Source organism: Phyllobates terribilis, unplaced genomic scaffold (assembly GCF_046119375.1).
Source record: "Phyllobates terribilis strain yellow unplaced genomic scaffold, ASM4611937v1 Scaffold_108__1_contigs__length_5656254, whole genome shotgun sequence".
Taxonomy (NCBI): domain Eukaryota; kingdom Metazoa; phylum Chordata; class Amphibia; order Anura; family Dendrobatidae; genus Phyllobates; species Phyllobates terribilis.
In genome coordinates this window covers 312071-336893 of record NW_027362868.1, presented here as the reverse complement: position 1 = coordinate 336893, position 24823 = coordinate 312071, and the positions used below count along the sequence as shown (strand labels likewise).

The following is a 24823-nucleotide window of genomic DNA, read 5'->3' as shown; positions in this document are numbered from 1 at the left end:
TAATATGTCTGTTTATCCAAAAGGAAGTATAGAGGGAGAGCTAGATAGATAGCATTGCATTACATTACATTACATGGCAATGCAATGCACAGTTGCTGAAGTTGAACCAAAATGAGCTTGTCATCTGGCTTCTGCAACTTTTAACATGAAAAATCCAATGAGGAGAAGAAAAGCAAAGCCAAAGAGTCCATCCCAAAATCCGACAAACAAGCAAAATGAACAAAAAGCATTGAATTCAATTCTTTCTGATTTTAGAAACTGCATTAAAGAAGGGGTGCACCGGTCCTGGAGATACTGCAATACCAGGTCAATGCGTGGAGTGGACAGAGCAAGCTCTTTTTCCATCTCCCTGTTCTAAAAATCCATTTAATATATGGTCCCCAGATAGGGGACGTATCAGATATTAAACTGATAAGAACAGATACTACACTTGATCTTAGCCAAAAGGCCGAGAAGCGATAACCAGAATTGGTTTCCGACTACGGTGCCACCCAAGGATTCTGAAAAGTCCATTTGTGGAGATGGCCACCCTGACTCCCGTTAAGAAGACATGCTGTCAACCTCTAGATCCCTCACATGCCTGCACTTTTCGGCTTGCTGCTGCTGCAATCCACGCGTTTTAGATCTGCATAACTCCACCTCTTTTAGCACAGTACCCTCAACCCCCGGCTGTTCCCACCCGCCTCAACACCGTTGGAAGGGAGGAGAACCAATTAAGGCGGGGGGGGGGGTGGAACGAGCAGCTGTCTACCCTTAGCAGGAGGGTTGCTGATTAATTACCTCTCCTGCTGCTGCTGCTGCTGGCTGTCCAGCAGCAGACTGAAGGTGGCTGCTGCTGTGCGCAGGTATATAAAGGCTCAGAGCCTATTATGACACGCGCAGCCGGCGTTCCATTGCCACATTCCGTCTACTGCAGGCGGGATACCTGGATGGCTGAATGTCACTGAGAAGCTCACAGAGACCGCCATAAGCAACAGTTTAAAAGAATGCCACAGACTAATCAACCAAACTTTTTGGGTTGGTTTCTCTTTTATAGTCTGCAGGCATTAAATGAAAGAAGTCAGTGTTCCAGCAGAGGGAGACAACGTTTCAGAAAAGGCATTGTAGCAAACCAAAAAAGAAATTTTAAGCGCAGCAGAGTAACCAGCTCACATACCTGTTAGCTCAGGTGAGTTTAAAAGGCTGCTGTTGATAACAAGGGCATTTGCTAAATAGATGGTGTGTGTGCAACAATATACTGAAAGGTCAATTATATTGTGCAGCTTATCTCACCACCTGTAGTTATTTAGGTGAAAGCTCCAAAATGCTTGCCTAATATGTCTGTTTATCCAAAAGGAAGTATAGAGGGAGAGCTAGATAGATAGCATTGCATTACATTACATTACATGGCAATGCAATGCACAGTTGCTGAAGTTGAACCAAAATGAGCTTGTCATCTGGCTTCTGCAACTTTTAACATGAAAAATCCAATGAGGAGAAGAAAAGCAAAGCCAAAGAGTCCATCCCAAAATCCGACAAACAAGCAAAATGAACAAAAAGCATTGAATTCAATTCTTTCTGATTTTAGAAACTGCATTAAAGAAGGGGTGCACCGGTCCTGGAGATACTGCAATACCAGGTCAATGCGTGGAGTGGACAGAGCAAGCTCTTTTTCCATCTCCCTGTTCTAAAAATCCATTTAATATATGGTCCCCAGATAGGGGACGTATCAGATATTAAACTGATAAGAACAGATACTACACTTGATCTTAGCCAAAAGGCCGAGAAGCGATAACCAGAATTGGTTTCCGACTACGGTGCCACCCAAGGATTCTGAAAAGTCCATTTGTGGAGATGGCCACCTGGACTCCCGTTAAGAAGACATGCTGTCAACCTCTAGATCCCTCACATGCCTGCACTTTTCGGCTTGCTGCTGCTGCAATCCACGCGTTTTAGATCTGCATAACTCCACCTCTTTTAGCACAGTACCCTCAACCCCCGGCTGTTCCCACCCGCCTCAACACCGTTGGAAGGGAGGAGAACCAATTAAGGCGGGGGGGGGGGTGGAACGAGCAGCTGTCTACCCTTAGCAGGAGGGTTGCTGATTAATTACCTCTCCTGCTGCTGCTGCTGCTGGCTGTCCAGCAGCAGACTGAAGGTGGCTGCTGCTGTGCGCAGGTATATAAAGGCTCAGAGCCTATTATGACACGCGCAGCCGGCGTTCCATTGCCACATTCCGTCTACTGCAGGCGGGATACCTGGATGGCTGAATGTCACTGAGAAGCTCACAGAGACCGCCATAAGCAACAGTTTAAAAGAATGCCACAGACTAATCAACCAAACTTTTTGGGTTGGTTTCTCTTTTATAGTCTGCAGGCATTAAATGAAAGAAGTCAGTGTTCCAGCAGAGGGAGACAACGTTTCAGAAAAGGCATTGTAGCAAACCAAAAAAGAAATTTTAAGCGCAGCAGAGTAACCAGCTCACATACCTGTTAGCTCAGGTGAGTTTAAAAGGCTGCTGTTGATAACAAGGGCATTTGCTAAATAGATGGTGTGTGTGCAACAATATACTGAAAGGTCAATTATATTGTGCAGCTTATCTCACCACCTGTAGTTATTTAGGTGAAAGCTCCAAAATGCTTGCCTAATATGTCTGTTTATCCAAAAGGAAGTATAGAGGGAGAGCTAGATAGATAGCATTGCATTACATTACATTACATGGCAATGCAATGCACAGTTGCTGAAGTTGAACCAAAATGAGCTTGTCATCTGGCTTCTGCAACTTTTAACATGAAAAATCCAATGAGGAGAAGAAAAGCAAAGCCAAAGAGTCCATCCCAAAATCCGACAAACAAGCAAAATGAACAAAAAGCATTGAATTCAATTCTTTCTGATTTTAGAAACTGCATTAAAGAAGGGGTGCACCGGTCCTGGAGATACTGCAATACCAGGTCAATGCGTGGAGTGGACAGAGCAAGCTCTTTTTCCATCTCCCTGTTCTAAAAATCCATTTAATATATGGTCCCCAGATAGGGGACGTATCAGATATTAAACTGATAAGAACAGATACTACACTTGATCTTAGCCAAGAGGCCGAGAAGCGATAACCAGAATTGGTTTCCGACTACGGTGCCACCCAAGGATTCTGAAAAGTCCATTTGTGGAGATGGCCACCTGGACTCCCGTTAAGAAGACATGCTGTCAACCTCTAGATCCCTCACATGCCTGCACTTTTCGGCTTGCTGCTGCTGCAATCCACGCGTTTTAGATCTGCATAACTCCACCTCTTTTAGCACAGTACCCTCAACCCCCGGCTGTTCCCACCCGCCTCAACACCGTTGGAAGGGAGGAGAACCAATTAAGGCGGGGGGGGGGGGGGGTGGAACGAACAGCTGTCTACCCTTAGCAGGAGGGTTGCTGATTAATTACCTCTCCTGCTGCTGCTGCTGCTGGTTGTCCAGCAGCAGACTGAAGGTGGCTGCTGCTGTACGCAGGTATATAAAGGCTCAGAGCCTATTATGACACGCGCAGCCAGCGTTCCATTGTCACATTCCGTCTACTGCAGGCGGGATACCTGGATAGCTGAATGTCACTGAGAAGCTCACAGAGACCGCCATAAGCAACAGTTTAAAAGAATGCCACAGACTAATCAACCAAACTTTTTGGGTTGGTTTCTCTTTTATAGTCTGCAGGCATTAAATGAAAGAAGTCAGTGTTCCAGCAGAGGGAGACAACGTTTCAGAAAAGGCATTGTAGCAAACCAAAAAAGAAATTTTAAGCGCAGCAGAGTAACCAGCTCACATACCTGTTAGCTCAGGTGAGTTTAAAAGGCTGCTGTTGATAACAAGGGCATTTGCTAAATAGATGGTGTGTGTGCAACAATATACTGAAAGGTCAATTATATTGTGCAGCTTATCTCACCACCTGTAGTTATTTAGGTGAAAGCTCCAAAATGCTTGCCTAATATGTCTGTTTATCCAAAAGGAAGTATAGAGGGAGAGCTAGATAGATAGCATTGCATTACATTACATTACATGGCAATGCAATGCACAGTTGCTGAAGTTGAACCAAAATGAGCTTGTCATCTGGCTTCTGCAACTTTTAACATGAAAAATCCAATGAGGAGAAGAAAAGCAAAGCCAAAGAGTCCATCCCAAAATCCGACAAACAAGCAAAATGAACAAAAAGCATTGAATTCAATTCTTTCTGATTTTAGAAACTGCATTAAAGAAGGGGTGCACCGGTCCTGGAGATACTGCAATACCAGGTCAATGCGTGGAGTGGACAGAGCAAGCTCTTTTTCCATCTCCCTGTTCTAAAAATCCATTTAATATATGGTCCCCAGATAGGGGACGTATCAGATATTAAACTGATAAGAACAGATACTACACTTGATCTTAGCCAAAAGGCCGAGAAGCGATAACCAGAATTGGTTTCCGACTACGGTGCCACCCAAGGATTCTGAAAAGTCCATTTGTGGAGATGGCCACCTGGACTCCCGTTAAGAAGACATGCTGTCAACCTCTAGATCCCTCACATGCCTGCACTTTTCGGCTTGCTGCTGCTGCAATCCACGCGTTTTAGATCTGCATAACTCCACCTCTTTTAGCACAGTACCCTCAACCCCCGGCTGTTCCCACCCGCCTCAACACCGTTGGAAGGGAGGAGAACCAATTAAGGCGGGGGAGGGGGTGGAACGAGCAGCTGTCTACCCTTAGCAGGAGGGTTGCTGATTAATTACCTCTCCTGCTGCTGCTGCTGCTGGCTGTCCAGCAGCAGACTGAAGGTGGCTGCTGCTGTGCGCAGGTATATAAAGGCTCAGAGCCTATTATGACACGCGCAGCCAGCGTTCCATTGCCACATTCCGTCTACTGCAGGCGGGATACCTGGATGGCTGAATGTCACTGAGAAGCTCACAGAGACCGCCATAAGCAACAGTTTAAAAGAATGCCACAGACTAATCAACCAAACTTTTTGGGTTGGTTTTTCTTTTATAGTCTGCAGGCATTAAATGAAAGAAGTCAGTGTTCCAGCAGAGGGAGACAACGTTTCAGAAAAGGCATTGTAGCAAACCAAAAAAGAAATTTTAAGCGCAGCAGAGTAACCAGCTCACATACCTGTTAGCTCAGGTGAGTTTAAAAGGCTGCTGTTGATAACAAGGGCATTTGCTAAATAGATGGTGTGTGTGCAACAATATACTGAAAGGTCAATTATATTGTGCAGCTTATCTCACCACCTGTAGTTATTTAGGTGAAAGCTCCAAAATGCTTGCCTAATATGTCTGTTTATCCAAAAGGAAGTATAGAGGGAGAGCTAGATAGATAGCATTGCATTACATTACATTACATGGCAATGCAATGCACAGTTGCTGAAGTTGAACCAAAATGAGCTTGTCATCTGGCTTCTGCAACTTTTAACATGAAAAATCCAATGAGGAGAAGAAAAGCAAAGCCAAAGAGTCCATCCCAAAATCCGACAAACAAGCAAAATGAACAAAAAGCATTGAATTCAATTCTTTCTGATTTTAGAAACTGCATTAAAGAAGGGGTGCACCGGTCCTGGAGATACTGCAATACCAGGTCAATGCGTGGAGTGGACAGAGCAAGCTCTTTTTCCATCTCCCTGTTCTAAAAATCCATTTAATATATGGTCCCCAGATAGGGGACGTATCAGATATTAAACTGATAAGAACAGATACTACACTTGATCTTAGCCAAAAGGCCGAGAAGCGATAACCAGAATTGGTTTCCGACTACGGTGCCACCCAAGGATTCTGAAAAGTCCATTTGTGGAGATGGCCACCTGGACTCCCGTTAAGAAGACATGCTGTCAACCTCTAGATCCCTCACATGCCTGCACTTTTCGGCTTTCTGCTGCTGCAATCCACGTGTTTTAGATCTGCATAACTCCACCTCTTTTAGCACAGTACCCTCAACCCCCGGCTGTTCCCACCCGCCTCAACACCGTTGGAAGGGAGGAGAACCAATTAAGGCGGGGGGGGGTGGAACGAGCAGCTGTCTACCCTTAGCAGGAGGGTTGCTGATTAATTACCTCTCCTGCTGCTGCTGCTGCTGGCTGTCCAGCAGCAGACTGAAGGTGGCTGCTGCTGTGCGCAGGTATATAAAGGCTCAGAGCCTATTATGACACGCGCAGCCAGCGTTCCATTGCCACATTCCGTCTACTGCAGGCGGGATACCTGGATGGCTGAATGTCACTGAGAAGCTCACAGAGACCGCCATAAGCAACAGTTTAAAAGAATGCCACAGACTAATCAACCAAACTTTTTGGGTTGGTTTCTCTTTTATAGTCTGCAGGCATTAAATGAAAGAAGTCAGTGTTCCAGCAGAGGGAGACAATGTTTCAGAAAAGGCATTGTAGCAAACCAAAAAAGAAATTTTAAGCGCAGCAGAGTAACCAGCTCACATACCTGTTAGCTCAGGTGAGTTTAAAAGGCTGCTGTTGATAACAAGGGCATTTGCTAAATAGATGGTGTGTGTGCAACAATATACTGAAAGGTCAATTATATTGTGCAGCTTATCTCACCACCTGTAGTTATTTAGGTGAAAGCTCCAAAATGCTTGCCTAATATGTCTGTTTATCCAAAAGGAAGTATAGAGGGAGAGCTAGATAGATAGCATTGCATTACATTACATTACATGGCAATGCAATGCACAGTAGCTGAAGTTGAACCAAAATGAGCTTGTCATCTGGCTTCTGCAACTTTTAACATGAAAAATCCAATGAGGAGAAGAAAAGCAAAGCCAAAGAGTCCATCCCAAAATCCGACAAACAAGCAAAATGAACAAAAAGCATTGAATTCAATTCTTTCTGATTTTAGAAACTGCATTAAAGAAGGGGTGCACCGGTCCTGGAGATACTGCAATACCAGGTCAATGCGTGGAGTGGACAGAGCAAGCTCTTTTTCCATCTCCCTGTTCTAAAAATCCATTTAATATATGGTCCCCAGATAGGGGACGTATCAGATATTAAACTGATAAGAACAGATACTACACTTGATCTTAGCCAAAAGGCCGAGAAGCGATAACCAGAATTGGTTTCCGACTACGGTGCCACCCAAGGATTCTGAAAAGTCCATTTGTGGAGATGGCCACCTGGACTCCCGTTAAGAAGACATGCTGTCAACCTCTAGATCCCTCACATGCCTGCACTTTTCGGCTTGCTGCTGCTGCAATCCACGCGTTTTAGATCTGCATAACTCCACCTCTTTTAGCACAGTACCCTCAACCCCCGGCTGTTCCCACCCGCCTCAACACCGTTGGAAGGGAGGAGAACCAATTAAGGCGGGGGGGGAGGTGGAACGAGCAGCTGTCTACCCTTAGCAGGAGGGTTGCTGATTAATTACCTCTCCTGCTGCTGCTGCTGGCTGTCCAGCAGCAGACTGAAGGTGGCTGCTGCTGTGCGCAGGTATATAAAGGCTCAGAGCCTATTATGACACGCGCAGCCAGCGTTCCATTGCCACATTCCGTCTACTGCAGGCGGGATACCTGGATGGCTGAATGTCACTGAGAAGCTCACAGAGACCGCCATAAGCAACAGTTTAAAAGAATGCCACAGACTAATCAACCAAACTTTTTGGGTTGGTTTCTCTTTTATAGTCTGCAGGCATTAAATGAAAGAAGTCAGTGTTCCAGCAGAGGGAGACAATGTTTCAGAAAAGGCATTGTAGCAAACCAAAAAAGAAATTTTAAGCGCAGCAGAGTAACCAGCTCACATACCTGTTACCTCAGGTGAGTTTAAAAGGCTGCTGTTGATAACAAGGGCATTTGCTAAATAGATGGTGTGTGTGCAACAATATACTGAAAGGTCAATTATATTGTGCAGCTTATCTCACCACCTGTAGTTATTTAGGTGAAAGCTCCAAAATGCTTGCCTAATATGTCTGTTTATCCAAAAGGAAGTATAGAGGGAGAGCTAGATAGATAGCATTGCATTACATTACATTACATGGCAATGCAATGCACAGTTGCTGAAGTTGAACCAAAATGAGCTTGTCATCTGGCTTCTGCAACTTTTAACATGAAAAATCCAATGAGGAGAAGAAAAGCAAAGCCAAAGAGTCCATCCCAAAATCCGACAAACAAGCAAAATGAACAAAAAGCATTGAATTCAATTCTTTCTGATTTTAGAAACTGCATTAAAGAAGGGGTGCACCGGTCCTGGAGATACTGCAATACCAGGTCAATGCGTGGAGTGGACAGAGCAAGCTCTTTTTCCATCTCCCTGTTCTAAAAATCCATTTAATATATGGTCCCCAGATAGGGGACGTATCAGATATTAAACTGATAAGAACAGATTTTTTGATTGAAGCTGCATCCAAGGCACTGAAAAATGTGACCGAAGTCACACCAAAACAGCGCACGAGGCGAGGATTCATGTGGACCCTTCCCGGAGGAGAGGATCCCCAATAAACCATCCCCATCCCTCCGAGCCAGAAGGCCACAGCGAGGGTCAGGGATCTCCGATGCTCTCCCTAGCCGAAGCCGGAGAAGAGCTGTTTTCGTGCTCCCAGCTTCCATCTAGGCTGCCACCCTAGTGGAGCTGGAGCCTGTGTTGGTTTCTCAGCCCAAAGCTGACCGGACCTCCGACCGGGTTTATAAAAATTCCCCTTCCTAGCCCGGAGGCCAGGAATAGGGGGGGTTGCTCAGAAAGTATGATTGGCAAAGGTGCGGCGTGCTACGAAGCCAAGTCTTTCTGGGGTTCCCAGTCCCAGTAAGCTTGGACTCCCACCAGGGCGCCTACTCCTGGGGCACATTGCTCCAAAGCCCTCACACTTACCCAGCCTAGTGACTTCGATCCTGGAGGGCCATGTTTTCCATCAGATAACTCTATGAGCCACTTGGCGTACTAACAAGTGCACCAAACCAGTGTGTAATATGCATCAATTTACTAGGGCAGCCCAAGGACAAAACTGCCTTTTCAAAAGATACTACACTTGATCTTAGCCAAAAGGCCGAGAAGCGATAACCAGAATTGGTTTCCGACTACGGTGCCACCCAAGGATTCTGAAAAGTCCATTTGTGGAGATGGCCACCTGGACTCCCGTTAAGAAGACATGCTGTCAACCTCTAGATCCCTCACATGCCTGCACTTTTCGGCTTGCTGCTGCTGCAATCCACGCGTTTTAGATCTGCATAACTCCACCTCTTTTAGCACAGTACCCTCAACCCCCGGCTGTTCCCACCCGCCTCAACACCGTTGGAAGGGAGGAGAACCAATTAAGGCGGGGGGGGGGGTGGAACGAGCAGCTGTCTACCCTTAGCAGGAGGGTTGCTGATTAATTACCTCTCCTGCTGCTGCTGCTGCTGGCTGTCCAGCAGCAGACTGAAGGTGGCTGCTGCTGTGCGCAGGTATATAAAGGCTCAGAGCCTATTATGACACGCGCAGCCAGCGTTCCATTGCCACATTCCGTCTACTGCAGGCGGGATACCTGGATGGCTGAATGTCACTGAGAAGCTCACAGAGACCGCCATAAGCAACAGTTTAAAAGAATGCCACAGACTAATCAACCAAACTTTTTGGGTTGGTTTCTCTTTTATAGTCTGCAGGCATTAAATGAAAGAAGTCAGTGTTCCAGCAGAGGGAGACAACGTTTCAGAAAAGGCATTGTAGCAAACCAAAAAAGAAATTTTAAGCGCAGCAGAGTAACCAGCTCACATACCTGTTAGCTCAGGTGAGTTTAAAAGGCTGCTGTTGATAACAAGGGCATTTGCTAAATAGATGGTGTGTGTGCAACAATATACTGAAAGGTCAATTATATTGTGCAGCTTATCTCACCACCTGTAGTTATTTAGGTGAAAGCTCCAAAATGCTTGCCTAATATGTCTGTTTATCCAAAAGGAAGTATAGAGGGAGAGCTAGATAGATAGCATTGCATTACATTACATTACATGGCAATGCAATGCACAGTTGCTGAAGTTGAACCAAAATGAGCTTGTCATCTGGCTTCTGCAACTTTTAACATGAAAAATCCAATGAGGAGAAGAAAAGCAAAGCCAAAGAGTCCATCCCAAAATCCGACAAACAAGCAAAATGAACAAAAAGCATTGAATTCAATTCTTTCTGATTTTAGAAACTGCATTAAAGAAGGGGTGCACCGGTCCTGGAGATACTGCAATACCAGGTCAATGCGTGGAGTGGACAGAGCAAGCTCTTTTTCCATCTCCCTGTTCTAAAAATCCATTTAATATATGGTCCCCAGATAGGGGACGTATCAGATATTAAACTGATAAGAACAGATACTACACTTGATCTTAGCCAAAAGGCCGAGAAGCGATAACCAGAATTGGTTTCCGACTACGGTGCCACCCAAGGATTCTGAAAAGTCCATTTGTGGAGATGGCCACCTGGACTCCCGTTAAGAAGACATGCTGTCAACCTCTAGATCCCTCACATGCCTGCACTTTTCGGCTTGCTGCTGCTGCAATCCACGCGTTTTAGATCTGCATAACTCCACCTCTTTTAGCACAGTACCCTCAACCCCCGGCTGTTCCCACCCGCCTCAACACCGTTGGAAGGGAGGAGAACCAATTAAGGCGGGGGGGGGGGTGGAACGAGCAGCTGTCTACCCTTAGCAGGAGGGTTGCTGATTAATTACCTCTCCTGCTGCTGCTGCTGCTGGCTGTCCAGCAGCAGACTGAAGGTGGCTGCTGCTGTGCGCAGGTATATAAAGGCTCAGAGCCTATTATGACACGCGCAGCCAGCGTTCCATTGCCACATTCCGTCTACTGCAGGCGGGATACCTGGATGGCTGAATGTCACTGAGAAGCTCACAGAGACCGCCATAAGCAACAGTTTAAAAGAATGCCACAGACTAATCAACCAAACTTTTTGGGTTGGTTTCTCTTTTATAGTCTGCAGGCATTAAATGAAAGAAGTCAGTGTTCCAGCAGAGGGAGACAACGTTTCAGAAAAGGCATTGTAGCAAACCAAAAAAGAAATTTTAAGCGCAGCAGAGTAACCAGCTCACATACCTGTTAGCTCAGGTGAGTTTAAAAGGCTGCTGTTGATAACAAGGGCATTTGCTAAATAGATGGTGTGTGTGCAACAATATACTGAAAGGTCAATTATATTGTGCAGCTTATCTCACCACCTGTAGTTATTTAGGTGAAAGCTCCAAAATGCTTGCCTAATATGTCTGTTTATCCAAAAGGAAGTATAGAGGGAGAGCTAGATAGATAGCATTGCATTACATTACATTACATGGCAATGCAATGCACAGTTGCTGAAGTTGAACCAAAATGAGCTTGTCATCTGGCTTCTGCAACTTTTAACATGAAAAATCCAATGAGGAGAAGAAAAGCAAAGCCAAAGAGTCCATCCCAAAATCCGACAAACAAGCAAAATGAACAAAAAGCATTGAATTCAATTCTTTCTGATTTTAGAAACTGCATTAAAGAAGGGGTGCACCGGTCCTGGAGATACTGCAATACCAGGTCAATGCGTGGAGTGGACAGAGCAAGCTCTTTTTCCATCTCCCTGTTCTAAAAATCCATTTAATATATGGTCCCCAGATAGGGGACGTATCAGATATTAAACTGATAAGAACAGATACTACACTTGATCTTAGCCAAAAGGCCGAGAAGCGATAACCAGAATTGGTTTCCGACTACGGTGCCACCCAAGGATTCTGAAAAGTCCATTTGTGGAGATGGCCACCTGGACTCCCGTTAAGAAGACATGCTGTCAACCTCTAGATCCCTCACATGCCTGCACTTTTCGGCTTGCTGCTGCTGCAATCCACGCGTTTTAGATCTGCATAACTCCACCTCTTTTAGCACAGTACCCTCAACCCCCGGCTGTTCCCACCCGCCTCAACACCGTTGGAAGGGAGGAGAACCAATTTAGGCGGGGGGGGTGGAACGAGCAGCTGTCTACCCTTAGCAGGAGGGTTGCTGATTAATTACCTCTCCTGCTGCTGCTGCTGCTGGCTGTCCAGCAGCAGACTGAAGGTGGCTGCTGCTGTGCGCAGGTATATAAAGGCTCAGAGCCTATTATGACACGCGCAGCCAGCGTTCCATTGCCACATTCCGTCTACTGCAGGCGGGATACCTGGATGGCTGAATGTCACTGAGAAGCTCACAGAGACCACCATAAGCAACAGTTTAAAAGAATGCCACAGACTAATCAACCAAACTTTTTGGGTTGGTTTCTCTTTTATAGTCTGCAGGCATTAAATGAAAGAAGTCAGTGTTCCAGCAGAGGGAGACAACGTTTCAGAAAAGGCATTGTAGCAAACCAAAAAAGAAATTTTAAGCGCAGCAGAGTAACCAGCTCACATACCTGTTAGCTCAGGTGAGTTTAAAAGGCTGCTGTTGATAACAAGGGCATTTGCTAAATAGATGGTGTGTGTGCAACAATATACTGAAAGGTCAATTATATTGTGCAGCTTATCTCACCACCTGTAGTTATTTAGGTGAAAGCTCCAAAATGCTTGCCTAATATGTCTGTTTATCCAAAAGGAAGTATAGAGGGAGAGCTAGATAGATAGCATTGCATTACATTACATTACATGGCAATGCAATGCACAGTTGCTGAAGTTGAACCAAAATGAGCTTGTCATCTGGCTTCTGCAACTTTTAACATGAAAAATCCAATGAGGAGAAGAAAAGCAAAGCCAAAGAGTCCATCCCAAAATCCGACAAACAAGCAAAATGAACAAAAAGCATTGAATTCAATTCTTTCTGATTTTAGAAACTGCATTAAAGAAGGGGTGCACCGGTCCTGGAGATACTGCAATACCAGGTCAATGCGTGGAGTGGACAGAGCAAGCTCTTTTTCCATCTCCCTGTTCTAAAAATCCATTTAATATATGGTCCCCAGATAGGGGACGTATCAGATATTAAACTGATAAGAACAGATACTACACTTGATCTTAGCCAAAAGGCCGAGAAGCGATAACCAGAATTGGTTTCCGACTACGGTGCCACCCAAGGATTCTGAAAAGTCCATTTGTGGAGATGGCCACCTGGACTCCCGTTAAGAAGACATGCTGTCAACCTCTAGATCCCTCACATGCCTGCACTTTTCGGCTTGCTGCTGCTGCAATCCACGCGTTTTAGATCTGCATAACTCCACCTCTTTTAGCACAGTACCCTCAACCCCCGGCTGTTCCCACCCGCCTCAACACCGTTGGAAGGGAGGAGAACCGATTAAGGCGGGGGGGGGGGTGGAACGAGCAGCTGTCTACCCTTAGCAGGAGGGTTGCTGATTAATTACCTCTCCTGCTGCTGCTGCTGCTGGCTGTCCAGCAGCAGACTGAAGGTGGCTGCTGCTGTGCGCAGGTATATAAAGGCTCAGAGCCTATTATGACACGCGCAGCCAGCGTTCCATTGCCACATTCCGTCTACTGCAGGCGGGATACCTGGATGGCTGAATGTCACTGAGAAGCTCACAGAGACCGCCATAAGCAACAGTTTAAAAGAATGCCACAGACTAATCAACCAAACTTTTTGGGTTGATTTCTCTTTTATAGTCTGCAGGCATTAAATGAAAGAAGTCAGTGTTCCAGCAGAGGGAGACAACGTTTCAGAAAAGGCATTGTAGCAAACCAAAAAAGAAATTTTAAGCGCAGCAGAGTAACCAGCTCACATACCTGTTAGCTCAGGTGAGTTTAAAAGGCTGCTGTTGATAACAAGGGCATTTGCTAAATAGATGGTGTGTGTGCAACAATATACTGAAAGGTCAATTATATTGTGCAGCTTATCTCACCACCTGTAGTTATTTAGGTGAAAGCTCCAAAATGCTTGCCTAATATGTCTGTTTATCCAAAAGGAAGTATAGAGGGAGAGCTAGATAGATAGCATTGCATTACATTACATTACATGGCAATGCAATGCACAGTTGCTGAAGTTGAACCAAAATGAGCTTGTCATCTGGCTTCTGCAACTTTTAACATGAAAAATCCAATGAGGAGAAGAAAAGCAAAGCCAAAGAGTCCATCCCAAAATCCGACAAACAAGCAAAATGAACAAAAAGCATTGAATTCAATTCTTTCTGATTTTAGAAACTGCATTAAAGAAGGGGTGCACCGGTCCTGGAGATACTGCAATACCAGGTCAATGCGTGGAGTGGACAGAGCAAGCTCTTTTTCCATCTCCCTGTTCTAAAAATCCATTTAATATATGGTCCCCAGATAGGGGACGTATCAGATATTAAACTGATAAGAACAGATACTACACTTGATCTTAGCCAAAAGGCCGAGAAGCGATAACCAGAATTGGTTTCCGACTACGGTGCCACCCAAGGATTCTGAAAAGTCCATTTGTGGAGATGGCCACCTGGACTCCCGTTAAGAAGACATGCTGTCAACCTCTAGATCCCTCACATGCCTGCACTTTTCGGCTTGCTGCTGCTGCAATCCACGCGTTTTAGATCTGCATAACTCCACCTCTTTTAGCACAGTACCCTCAACCCCCGGCTGTTCCCACCCGCCTCAACACCGTTGGAAGGGAGGAGAACCAATTAAGGCGGGGGGGGGGGGGGTGGAACGAGCAGCTGTCTACCCTTAGCAGGAGGGTTGCTGATTAATTACCTCTCCTGCTGCTGCTGCTGCTGGCTGTCCAGCAGCAGACTGAAGGTGGCTGCTGCTGTGCGCAGGTATATAAAGGCTCAGAGCCTATTATGACACGCGCAGCCAGCGTTCCATTGCCACATTCCGTCTACTGCAGGCGGGATACCTGGATGGCTGAATGTCACTGAGAAGCTCACAGAGACCGCCATAAGCAACAGTTTAAAAGAATGCCACAGACTAATCAACCAAACTTTTTGGGTTGGTTTCTCTTTTATAGTCTGCAGGCATTAAATGAAAGAAGTCAGTGTTCCAGCAGAGGGAGACAACGTTTCAGAAAAGGCATTGTAGCAAACCAAAAAAGAAATTTTAAGCGCAGCAGAGTAACCAGCTCACATACCTGTTAGCTCAGGTGAGTTTAAAAGGCTGCTGTTGATAACAAGGGCATTTGCTAAATAGATGGTGTGTGTGCAACAATATACTGAAAGGTCAATTATATTGTGCAGCTTATCTCACCACCTGTAGTTATTTAGGTGAAAGCTCCAAAATGCTTGCCTAATATGTCTGTTTATCCAAAAGGAAGTATAGAGGGAGAGCTAGATAGATAGCATTGCATTACATTACATTACATGGCAATGCAATGCACAGTTGCTGAAGTTGAACCAAAATGAGCTTGTCATCTGGCTTCTGCAACTTTTAACATGAAAAATCCAATGAGGAGAAGAAAAGCAAAGCCAAAGAGTCCATCCCAAAATCCGACAAACAAGCAAAATGAACAAAAAGCATTGAATTCAATTCTTTCTGATTTTAGAAACTGCATTAAAGAAGGGGTGCACCGGTCCTGGAGATACTGCAATACCAGGTCAATGCGTGGAGTGGACAGAGCAAGCTCTTTTTCCATCTCCCTGTTCTAAAAATCCATTTAATATATGGTCCCCAGATAGGGGACGTATCAGATATTAAACTGATAAGAACAGATACTACACTTGATCTTAGCCAAAAGGCCGAGAAGCGATAACCAGAATTGGTTTCCGACTACGGTGCCACCCAAGGATTCTGAAAAGTCCATTTGTGGAGATGGCCACCTGGACTCCCGTTAAGAAGACATGCTGTCAACCTCTAGATCCCTCACATGCCTGCACTTTTCGGCTTGCTGCTGCTGCAATCCACGCGTTTTAGATCTGCATAACTCCACCTCTTTTAGCACAGTACCCTCAACCCCCGGCTGTTCCCACCCGCCTCAACACCGTTGGAAGGGAGGAGAACCAATTAAGGCGGGGGTGGGGGGGTGGAACGAGCAGCTGTCTACCCTTAGCAGGAGGGTTGCTGATTAATTACCTCTCCTGCTGCTGCTGCTGCTGGCTGTCCAGCAGCAGACTGAAGGTGGCTGCTGCTGTGCGCAGGTATATAAAGGCTCAGAGCCTATGATGACACGCGCAGCCAGCGTTCCATTGCCACATTCCGTCTACTGCAGGCGGGATACCTGGATGGCTGAATATCACTGAGAAGCTCACAGAGACCGCCATAAGCAACAGTTTAAAAGAATGCCACAGACTAATCAACCAAACTTTTTGGGTTGGTTTCTCTTTTATAGTCTGCAGGCATTAAATGAAAGAAGTCAGTGTTCCAGCAGAGGGAGACAACGTTTCAGAAAAGGCATTGTAGCAAACCAAAAAAGAAATTTTAAGCGCAGCAGAGTAACCAGCTCACATACCTGTTAGCTCAGGTGAGTTTAAAAGGCTGCTGTTGATAACAAGGGCATTTGCTAAATAGATGGTGTGTGTGCAACAATATACTGAAAGGTCAATTATATTGTGCAGCTTATCTCACCACCTGTAGTTATTTAGGTGAAAGCTCCAAAATGCTTGCCTAATATGTCTGTTTATCCAAAAGGAAGTATAGAGGGAGAGCTAGATAGATAGCATTGCATTACATTACATTACATGGCAATGCAATGCACAGTTGCTGAAGTTGAACCAAAATGAGCTTGTCATCTGGCTTCTGCAACTTTTAACATGAAAAATCCAATGAGGAGAAGAAAAGCAAAGCCAAAGAGTCCATCCCAAAATCCGACAAACAAGCAAAATGAACAAAAAGCATTGAATTCAATTCTTTCTGATTTTAGAAACTGCATTAAAGAAGGGGTGCACCGGTCCTGGAGATACTGCAATACCAGGTCAATGCGTGGAGTGGACAGAGCAAGCTCTTTTTCCATCTCCCTGTTCTAAAAATCCATTTAATATATGGTCCCCAGATAGGGGACGTATCAGATATTAAACTGATAAGAACAGATACTACACTTGATCTTAGCCAAAAGGCCGAGAAGCGATAACCAGAATTGGTTTCCGACTACGGTGCCACCCAAGGATTCTGAAAAGTCCATTTGTGGAGATGGCCACCTGGACTCCCGTTAAGAAGACATGCTGTCAACCTCTAGATCCCTCACATGCCTGCACTTTTCGGCTTGCTGCTGCTGCAATCCACGCGTTTTAGATCTGCATAACTCCACCTCTTTTAGCACAGTACCCTCAACCCCCGGCTGTTCCCACCCGCCTCAACACCGTTGGAAGGGAGGAGAACCAATTAAGGCGGGGGGGGGGGGGGTGGAACGAGCAGCTGTCTACCCTTAGCAGGAGGGTTGCTGATTAATTACCTCTCCTGCTGCTGCTGCTGCTGGCTGTCCAGCAGCAGACTGAAGGTGGCTGCTGCTGTGCGCAGGTATATAAAGGCTCAGAGCCTATTATGACACGCGCAGCCAGCGTTCCATTGCCACATTCCGTCTACTGCAGGCGGGATACCTGGATGGCTGAATGTCACTGAGAAGCTCACAGAGACCGCCATAAGCAACAGTTTAAAAGAATGCCACAGACTAATCAACCAAACTTTTTGGGTTGGTTTCTCTTTTATAGTCTGCAGGCATTAAATGAAAGAAGTCAGTGTTCCAGCAGAGGGAGACAACGTTTCAGAAAAGGCATTGTAGCAAACCAAAAAAGAAATTTTAAGCGCAGCAGAGTAACCAGCTCACATACCTGTTAGCTCAGGTGAGTTTAAAAGGCTGCTGTTGATAACAAGGGCATTTGCTAAATAGATGGTGTGTGTGCAACAATATACTGAAAGGTCAATTATATTGTGCAGCTTATCTCACCACCTGTAGTTATTTAGGTGAAAGCTCCAAAATGCTTGCCTAATATGTCTGTTTATCCAAAAGGAAGTATAGAGGGAGAGCTAGATAGATAGCATTGCATTACATTACATTACATGGCAATGCAATGCACAGTTGCTGAAGTTGAACCAAAATGAGCTTGTCATCTGGCTTCTGCAACTTTTAACATGAAAAATCCAATGAGGAGAAGAAAAGCAAAGCCAAAGAGTCCATCCCAAAATCCGACAAACAAGCAAAATGAACAAAAAGCATTGAATTCAATTCTTTCTGATTTTAGAAACTGCATTAAAGAAGGGGTGCACCGGTCCTGGAGATACTGCAATACCAGGTCAATGCGTGGAGTGGACAGAGCAAGCTCTTTTTCCATCTCCCTGTTCTAAAAATCCATTTAATATATGGTCCCCAGATAGGGGACGTATCAGATATTAAACTGATAAGAACAGATACTACACTTGATCTTAGCCAAAAGGCCGAGAAGCGATAACCAGAATTGGTTTCCGACTACGGTGCCACCCAAGGATTCTGAAAAGTCCATTTGTGGAGATGGCCACCTGGACTCCCGTTAAGAAGACATGCTGTCAACCTCTAGATCCCTCACATGCCTGCACTTTTCGGCTTGCTGCTGCTGCAATCCACGCGTTTTAGATCTGCATAACTCCACCTCTTTTAGCACAGTACCCTCAACCCCCGGCTGTTCCCACCCGCCTCAACACCGTTGGAAGGGAGGAGAACCAATTAAGGCGGGGGGGGGGGGTGGAACGAGCAGCTGTCTACCCTTAGCAGGAGGGTTGCTGATTAATTACCTCTCCTGCTGCTGCTGCTGGCTGTCCAGCAGCAGACTGAAGGTGGCTGCTGCTGTGCGCAGGTATATAAAGGCTCAGAGCCTATTATGACACGCGCAGCCAGCGTTCCATTGCCACATTCCGTCTACTGCAGGCAGGATACCTGGATGGCTGAATGTCACTGAGAAGCTCACAGAGACCGCCATAAGCAACAGTTTAAAAGAATGCCACAGACTAATCAACCAAACTTTTTGGGTTGGTTTCTCTTTTATAGTCTGCAGGCATTAAATGAAAGAAGTCAGTGTTCCAGCAGAGGGAGACAACGTTTCAGAAAAGGCATTGTAGCAAACCAAAAAAGAAATTTTAAGCGCAGCAGAGTAACCAGCTCACATACCTGTTAGCTCAGGTGAGTTTAAAAGGCTGCTGTTGATAACAAGGGCATTTGCTAAATAGATGGTGTGTGTGCAACAATATACTGAAAGGTCAATTATATTGTGCAGCTTATCTCACCACCTGTAGTTATTTAGGTGAAAGCTCCAAAATGCTTGCCTAATATGTCTGTTTATCCAAAAGGAAGTATAGAGGGAGAGCTAGATAGATAGCATTGCATTACATTACATTACATGGCAATGCAATGCACAGTTGCTGAAGTTGAACCAAAATGAGCTTGTCATCTGGCTTCTGCAACTTTTAACATGAAAAATCCAATGAGGAGAAGAAAAGCAAAGCCAAAGTGTCCATCCCAAAATCCGACAAACAAGCAAAATGAACAAAAAGCATTGAATTCAATTCTTTCTGATTTTAGAAACTGCATTAAAGAAGGGGTGCACCGGTCCTGGAGATACTGCAATACCAGGTCAATGCGTGGAGTGGACAGAGCAAGCTCTTTTTCCATCTCCCTGTTCTAAAAATCCATTTAAATATGGTCCCCAGATAGGGGACGTATCAGATATTAAACTGATAAGAACAGATACTACACTTGATCTTAGCCAAAAGGCCGAGAAGCGATAACCAGAATTCGTTTCCGACTACGGTGCCACCCAAGGATTCTGAAAAGTCCATTTGTGGAGATGGCCACCTGGACTCCCGTTAAGAAGACATGCTGTCAACCTCTAGATCCCTCACATGCCTGCACTTTTCGGCTTGCTGCTGCTGCAATCCACGCGTTTTAGATCTGCATAACTCCACCTCTTTTAGCACAGTACCCTCAACCCCCGGCTGTTCCCACCCGCCTCAACACCGTTGGAAGGGAGGAGAACCAATTAAGGCGGGGGGGGGGGTGGAACGAGCAGCTGTCTACCCTTAGCAGGAGGGTTGCTGATTAATTACCTCTCCTGCTGCTGCTGCTGCTGGCTGTCCAGCAGCAGACTGAAGGTGGCTGCTGCTGTGCGCAGGTATATAAAGGCTCAGAGCCTATTATGAGACGCGCAGCCAGCGTTCCATTGCCACATTCCGTCTACTGCAGGCGGGATACCTGGATGGCTGAATGTCACTGAGAAGCTGACAGAGACCGCCATAAGCAACAGTTTAAAAGAATGCCACAGACTAATCAACCAAACTTTTTGGGTTGGTTTCTCTTTTATAGTCTGCAGGCATTAAATGAAAGAAGTCAGTGTTCCAGCAGAGGGAGACAACGTTTCAGAAAAGGCATTGTAGCAAACCAAAAAAGAAATTTTAAGCGCAGCAGAGTAACCAGCTCACATACCTGTTAGCTCAGGTGAGTTTAAAAGGCTGCTGTTGATAACAAGGGCATTTGCTAAATAGATGGTGTGTGTGCAACAATATACTGAAAGGTCAATTATATTGTGCAGCTTATCTCACCACCTGTAGTTATTTAGGTGAAAGCTCCAAAATGCTTGCCTAATATGTCTGTTTATCCAAAAGGAAGTATAGAGGGAGAGCTAGATAGATAGCATTGCATTACATTACATTACATGGCAATGCAATGCACAGTTGCTGAAGTTGAACCAAAATGAGCTTGTCATCTGGCTTCTGCAACTTTTAACATGAAAAATCCAATGAGGAGAAGAAAAGCAAAGCCAAAGAGTCCATCCCAAAATCCGACAAACAAGCAAAATGAACAAAAAGCATTGAATTCAATTCTTTCTGATTTTAGAAACTGCATTAAAGAAGGGGTGCACCGGTCCTGGAGATACTGCAATACCAGGTCAATGCGTGGAGTGGACAGAGCAAGCTCTTTTTCCATCTCCCTGTTCTAAAAATCCATTTAATATATGGTCCCCAGATAGGGGACGTATCAGATATTATACTGATAAGAACAGATACTACACTTGATCTTAGCCAAAAGGCCGAGAAGCGATAACCAGAATTGGTTTCCGACTACGGTGCCACCCAAGGATTCTGAAAAGTCCATTTGTGGAGATGGCCACCTGGACTCCCGTTAAGAAGACATGCTGTCAACCTCTAGATCCCTCACATGCCTGCACTTTTCGGCTTGCTGCTGCTGCAATCCACGCGTTTTAGATCTGCATAACTCCACCTCTTTTAGCACAGTACCCTCAACCCCCGGCTGTTCCCACCCGCCTCAACACCGTTGGAAGGGAGGAGAACCAATTAAGGCGGGGGGGGGGTGGAACGAGCAGCTGTCTACCCTTAGCAGGAGGGTTGCTGATTAATTACCTCTCCTGCTGCTGCTGCTGCTGGCTGTCCAGCAGCAGACTGAAGGTGGCTGCTGCTGTGCGCAGGTATATAAAGGCTCAGAGCCTATTATGACACGCGCAGCCAGCGTTCCATTGCCACATTCCGTCTACTGCAGGCGGGATACCTGGATGGCTGAATGTCACTGAGAAGCTCACAGAGACCGCCATAAGCAACAGTTTAAAAGAATGCCACAGACTAATCAACCAAACTTTTTGGGTTGGTTTCTCTTTTATAGTCTGCAGGCATTAAATGAAAGAAGTCAGTGTTCCAGCAGAGGGAGACAACGTTTCAGAAAAGGCATTGTAGCAAACCAAAAAAGAAATTTTAAGCGCAGCAGAGTAACCAGCTCACATACCTGTTAGCTCAGGTGAGTTTAAAAGGCTGCTGTTGATAACAAGGGCATTTGCTAAATAGATGGTGTGTGTGCAACAATATACTGAAAGGTCAATTATATTGTGCAGCTTATCTCACCACCTGTAGTTATTTAGGTGAAAGCTCCAAAATGCTTGCCTAATATGTCTGTTTATCCAAAAGGAAGTATAGAGGGAGAGCTAGATAGATAGCATTGCATTACATTACATTACATGGCAATGCAATGCACAGTTGCTGAAGTTGAACCAAAATGAGCTTGTCATCTGGCTTCTGCAACTTTTAACATGAAAAATCCAATGAGGAGAAGAAAAGCAAAGCCAAAGAGTCCATCCCAAAATCCGACAAACAAGCAAAATGAACAAAAAGCATTGAATTCAATTCTTTCTGATTTTAGAAACTGCATTAAAGAAGGGGTGCACCGGTCCTGGAGATACTGCAATACCAGGTCAATGCGTGGAGTGGACAGAGCAAGCTCTTTTTCCATCTCCCTGTTCTAAAAATCCATTTAATATATGGTCCCCAGATAGGGGACGTATCAGATATTAAACTGATAAGAACAGATACTACACTTGATCTTAGCCAAAAGGCCGAGAGGCAATAACCAGAATTGGTTTCCGACTACGGTGCCACCCAAGGATTCTGAAAAGTCCATTTGTGGAGATGGCCACCTGGACTCCCGTTAAGAAGACATGCTGTCAACCTCTAGATCCCTCACATGCCTGCACTTTTCGGCTTGCTGCTGCTGCAATCCACGCGTTTTAGATCTGCATAACTCCACCTCTTTTAGCACAGTACCCTCAACCCCCGGCTGTTCCCACCCGCCTCAACACCGTTGGAAGGGAGGAGAACCAATTAAGGCGGGGGGGGGGTGGAACGAGCAGCTGTCTACCCTTAGCAGGAGGGTTGCTGATTAATTACCTCTCCTGCTGCTGCTGCTGCTGGCTGTCCAGCAGCAGACTGAAGGTGGCTGCTGCTGTGCGCAGGTATATAAAGGCTCAGAGCCTATTATGACACGCGCAGCCAGCGTTCCATTGCCACATTCCGTCTACTGCAGGCGGGATACCTGGATGGCTGAATGTCACTGAGAAGCTCACAGAGACCGCCATAAGCAACAGTTTAAAAGAATGCCACAGACTAATCAACCAAACTTTTTGGGTTGGTTTCTCTTTTATAGTCTGCAGGCATTAAATGAAAGAAGTCAGTGTTCCAGCAGAGGGAGACAACGTTTCAGAAAAGGCATTGTAGCAAACCAAAAAAGAAATTTTAAGCGCAGCAGAGTAACCAGCTCACATACCTGTTAGCTCAGGTGAGTTTAAAAGGCTGCTGTTGATAACAAGGGCATTTGCTAAATAGATGGTGTGTGTGCAACAATATACTGAAAGGTCAATTATATTGTGCAGCTTATCTCACCACCTGTAGTTATTTAGGTGAAAGCTCCAAAATGCTTGCCTAATATGTCTGTTTATCCAAAAGGAAGTATAGAGGGAGAGCTAGATAGATAGCATTGCATTACATTACATTACATGGCAATGCAATGCACAGTTGCTGAAGTTGAACCAAAATGAGCTTGTCATCTGGCTTCTGCAACTTTTAACATGAAAAATCCAATGAGGAGAAGAAAAGCAAAGCCAAAGAGTCCATCCCAAAATCCGACAAACAAGCAAAATGAACAAAAAGCATTGAATTCAATTCTTTCTGATTTTAGAAACTGCATTAAAGAAGGGGTGCACCGGTCCTGGAGATACTGCAATACCAGGTCAATGCGTGGAGTGGACAGAGCAAGCTCTTTTTCCATCTCCCTGTTCTAAAAATCCATTTAATATATGGTCCCCAGATAGGGGACGTATCAGATATTAAACTGATAAGAACAGATACTACACTTGATCTTAGCCAAAAGGCCGAGAAGCGATAACCAGAATTGGTTTCCGACTACGGTGCCACCCAAGGATTCTGAAAAGTCCATTTGTGGAGATGGCCACCTGGACTCCCGTTAAGAAGACATGCTGTCAACCTCTAGATCCCTCACATGCCTGCACTTTTCGGCTTGCTGCTGCTGCAATCCACGCGTTTTAGATCTGCATAACTCCACCTCTTTTAGCACAGTACCCTCAACCCCCGGCTGTTCCCACCCGCCTCAACACCGTTGGAAGGGAGGAGAACCAATTAAGGCGGGGGGGGGGTGGAACGAGCAGCTGTCTACCCTTAGCAGGAGGGTTGCTGATTAATTACCTCTCCTGCTGCTGCTGCTGCTGGCTGTCCAGCAGCAGACTGAAGGTGGCTGCTGCTATGCGCAGGTATATAAAGGCTCAGAGCCTATTATGACACGCGCAGCCAGCGTTCCATTGCCACATTCCGTCTACTGCAGGCGGGATACCTGGATGGCTGAATGTCACTGAGAAGCTCACAGAGACCGCCATAAGCAACAGTTTAAAAGAATGCCACAGACTAATCAACCAAACTTTTTGGGTTGGTTTCTCTTTTATAGTCTGCAGGCATTAAATGAAAGAAGTCAGTGTTCCAGCAGAGGGAGACAACGTTTCAGAAAAGGCATTGTAGCAAACCAAAAAAGAAATTTTAAGCGCAGCAGAGTAACCAGCTCACATACCTGTTAGCTCAGGTGAGTTTAAAAGGCTGCTGTTGATAACAAGGGCATTTGCTAAATAGATGGTGTGTGTGCAACAATATACTGAAAGGTCAATTATATTGTGCAGCTTATCTCACCACCTGTAGTTATTTAGGTGAAAGCTCCAAAATGCTTGCCTAATATGTCTGTTTATCCAAAAGGAAGTATAGAGGGAGAGCTAGATAGATAGCATTGCATTACATTACATTACATGGCAATGCAATGCACAGTTGCTGAAGTTGAACCAAAATGAGCTTGTCATCTGGCTTCTGCAACTTTTAACATGAAAAATCCAATGAGGAGAAGAAAAGCAAAGCCAAAGAGTCCATCCCAAAATCCGACAAACAAGCAAAATGAACAAAAAGCATTGAATTCAATTCTTTCTGATTTTAGAAACTGCATTAAAGAAGGGGTGCACCGGTCCTGGAGATACTGCAATACCAGGTCAATGCGTGGAGTGGACAGAGCAAGCTCTTTTTCCATCTCCCTGTTCTAAAAATCCATTTAATATATGGTCCCCAGATAGGGGACGTATCAGATATTAAACTGATAAGAACAGATACTACACTTGATCTTAGCCAAAAGGCCGAGAAGCGATAACCAGAATTGGTTTCCGACTACGGTGCCACCCAAGGATTCTGAAAAGTCCATTTGTGGAGATGGCCACCTGGACTCCCGTTAAGAAGACATGCTGTCAACCTCTAGATCCCTCACAT

The 24823-nt window shown here is 45.3% G+C and overlaps 19 non-coding genes and 1 pseudogene across 19 annotated transcripts; all 20 read right to left on the bottom strand.

Annotated features, from left to right (window-relative positions):
* Positions 1–269: 269 nt before the first annotated feature.
* Positions 270–460, bottom strand: LOC141200853 (U2 spliceosomal RNA). The gene has a single exon (XR_012272555.1). It is a non-coding gene; the product is annotated as a U2 spliceosomal RNA (small nuclear RNA).
* Positions 461–1581: 1121 nt separating this feature from the next.
* On the bottom strand, positions 1582–1772 carry LOC141200841 (U2 spliceosomal RNA). The gene has a single exon (XR_012272547.1). It is a non-coding gene; the product is annotated as a U2 spliceosomal RNA (small nuclear RNA).
* Positions 1773–2893: 1121 nt separating this feature from the next.
* LOC141200440 (U2 spliceosomal RNA) lies at positions 2894–3084 on the bottom strand. Its single transcript, XR_012272161.1, has one exon. It is a non-coding gene; the product is annotated as a U2 spliceosomal RNA (small nuclear RNA).
* Positions 3085–4209: 1125 nt separating this feature from the next.
* On the bottom strand, positions 4210–4400 carry LOC141200830 (U2 spliceosomal RNA). The gene has a single exon (XR_012272539.1). It is a non-coding gene; the product is annotated as a U2 spliceosomal RNA (small nuclear RNA).
* A 1121-nt stretch (positions 4401–5521) lies between these two features.
* Positions 5522–5712, bottom strand: LOC141200819 (U2 spliceosomal RNA). The gene has a single exon (XR_012272528.1). It is a non-coding gene; the product is annotated as a U2 spliceosomal RNA (small nuclear RNA).
* A 1119-nt stretch (positions 5713–6831) lies between these two features.
* On the bottom strand, positions 6832–7022 carry LOC141200808 (U2 spliceosomal RNA). The gene has a single exon (XR_012272518.1). It is a non-coding gene; the product is annotated as a U2 spliceosomal RNA (small nuclear RNA).
* Positions 7023–8140: 1118 nt separating this feature from the next.
* On the bottom strand, positions 8141–8322 carry LOC141200796 (U2 spliceosomal RNA). Its single transcript, XR_012272506.1, has one exon. It is a non-coding gene; the product is annotated as a U2 spliceosomal RNA (small nuclear RNA).
* Positions 8323–8846: 524 nt separating this feature from the next.
* Positions 8847–8962, bottom strand: LOC141200987 (U2 spliceosomal RNA; annotated as a pseudogene).
* Positions 8963–10083: 1121 nt separating this feature from the next.
* Positions 10084–10274, bottom strand: LOC141200797 (U2 spliceosomal RNA). Its single transcript, XR_012272507.1, has one exon. It is a non-coding gene; the product is annotated as a U2 spliceosomal RNA (small nuclear RNA).
* A 1121-nt stretch (positions 10275–11395) lies between these two features.
* On the bottom strand, positions 11396–11586 carry LOC141200786 (U2 spliceosomal RNA). The gene has a single exon (XR_012272496.1). It is a non-coding gene; the product is annotated as a U2 spliceosomal RNA (small nuclear RNA).
* Positions 11587–12704: 1118 nt separating this feature from the next.
* On the bottom strand, positions 12705–12895 carry LOC141200775 (U2 spliceosomal RNA). The gene has a single exon (XR_012272485.1). It is a non-coding gene; the product is annotated as a U2 spliceosomal RNA (small nuclear RNA).
* Positions 12896–14016: 1121 nt separating this feature from the next.
* Positions 14017–14207, bottom strand: LOC141200762 (U2 spliceosomal RNA). The gene has a single exon (XR_012272473.1). It is a non-coding gene; the product is annotated as a U2 spliceosomal RNA (small nuclear RNA).
* Positions 14208–15331: 1124 nt separating this feature from the next.
* LOC141200751 (U2 spliceosomal RNA) lies at positions 15332–15522 on the bottom strand. The gene has a single exon (XR_012272462.1). It is a non-coding gene; the product is annotated as a U2 spliceosomal RNA (small nuclear RNA).
* A 1123-nt stretch (positions 15523–16645) lies between these two features.
* Positions 16646–16836, bottom strand: LOC141200739 (U2 spliceosomal RNA). Its single transcript, XR_012272451.1, has one exon. It is a non-coding gene; the product is annotated as a U2 spliceosomal RNA (small nuclear RNA).
* Positions 16837–17960: 1124 nt separating this feature from the next.
* Positions 17961–18151, bottom strand: LOC141200728 (U2 spliceosomal RNA). The gene has a single exon (XR_012272440.1). It is a non-coding gene; the product is annotated as a U2 spliceosomal RNA (small nuclear RNA).
* Positions 18152–19270: 1119 nt separating this feature from the next.
* LOC141200624 (U2 spliceosomal RNA) lies at positions 19271–19460 on the bottom strand. The gene has a single exon (XR_012272339.1). It is a non-coding gene; the product is annotated as a U2 spliceosomal RNA (small nuclear RNA).
* A 1121-nt stretch (positions 19461–20581) lies between these two features.
* On the bottom strand, positions 20582–20772 carry LOC141200395 (U2 spliceosomal RNA). Its single transcript, XR_012272117.1, has one exon. It is a non-coding gene; the product is annotated as a U2 spliceosomal RNA (small nuclear RNA).
* Positions 20773–21892: 1120 nt separating this feature from the next.
* Positions 21893–22083, bottom strand: LOC141200461 (U2 spliceosomal RNA). Its single transcript, XR_012272181.1, has one exon. It is a non-coding gene; the product is annotated as a U2 spliceosomal RNA (small nuclear RNA).
* A 1120-nt stretch (positions 22084–23203) lies between these two features.
* Positions 23204–23394, bottom strand: LOC141200717 (U2 spliceosomal RNA). Its single transcript, XR_012272429.1, has one exon. It is a non-coding gene; the product is annotated as a U2 spliceosomal RNA (small nuclear RNA).
* A 1120-nt stretch (positions 23395–24514) lies between these two features.
* On the bottom strand, positions 24515–24705 carry LOC141200705 (U2 spliceosomal RNA). The gene has a single exon (XR_012272418.1). It is a non-coding gene; the product is annotated as a U2 spliceosomal RNA (small nuclear RNA).
* Between the last annotated feature and the right edge of the window lie 118 nt (positions 24706–24823).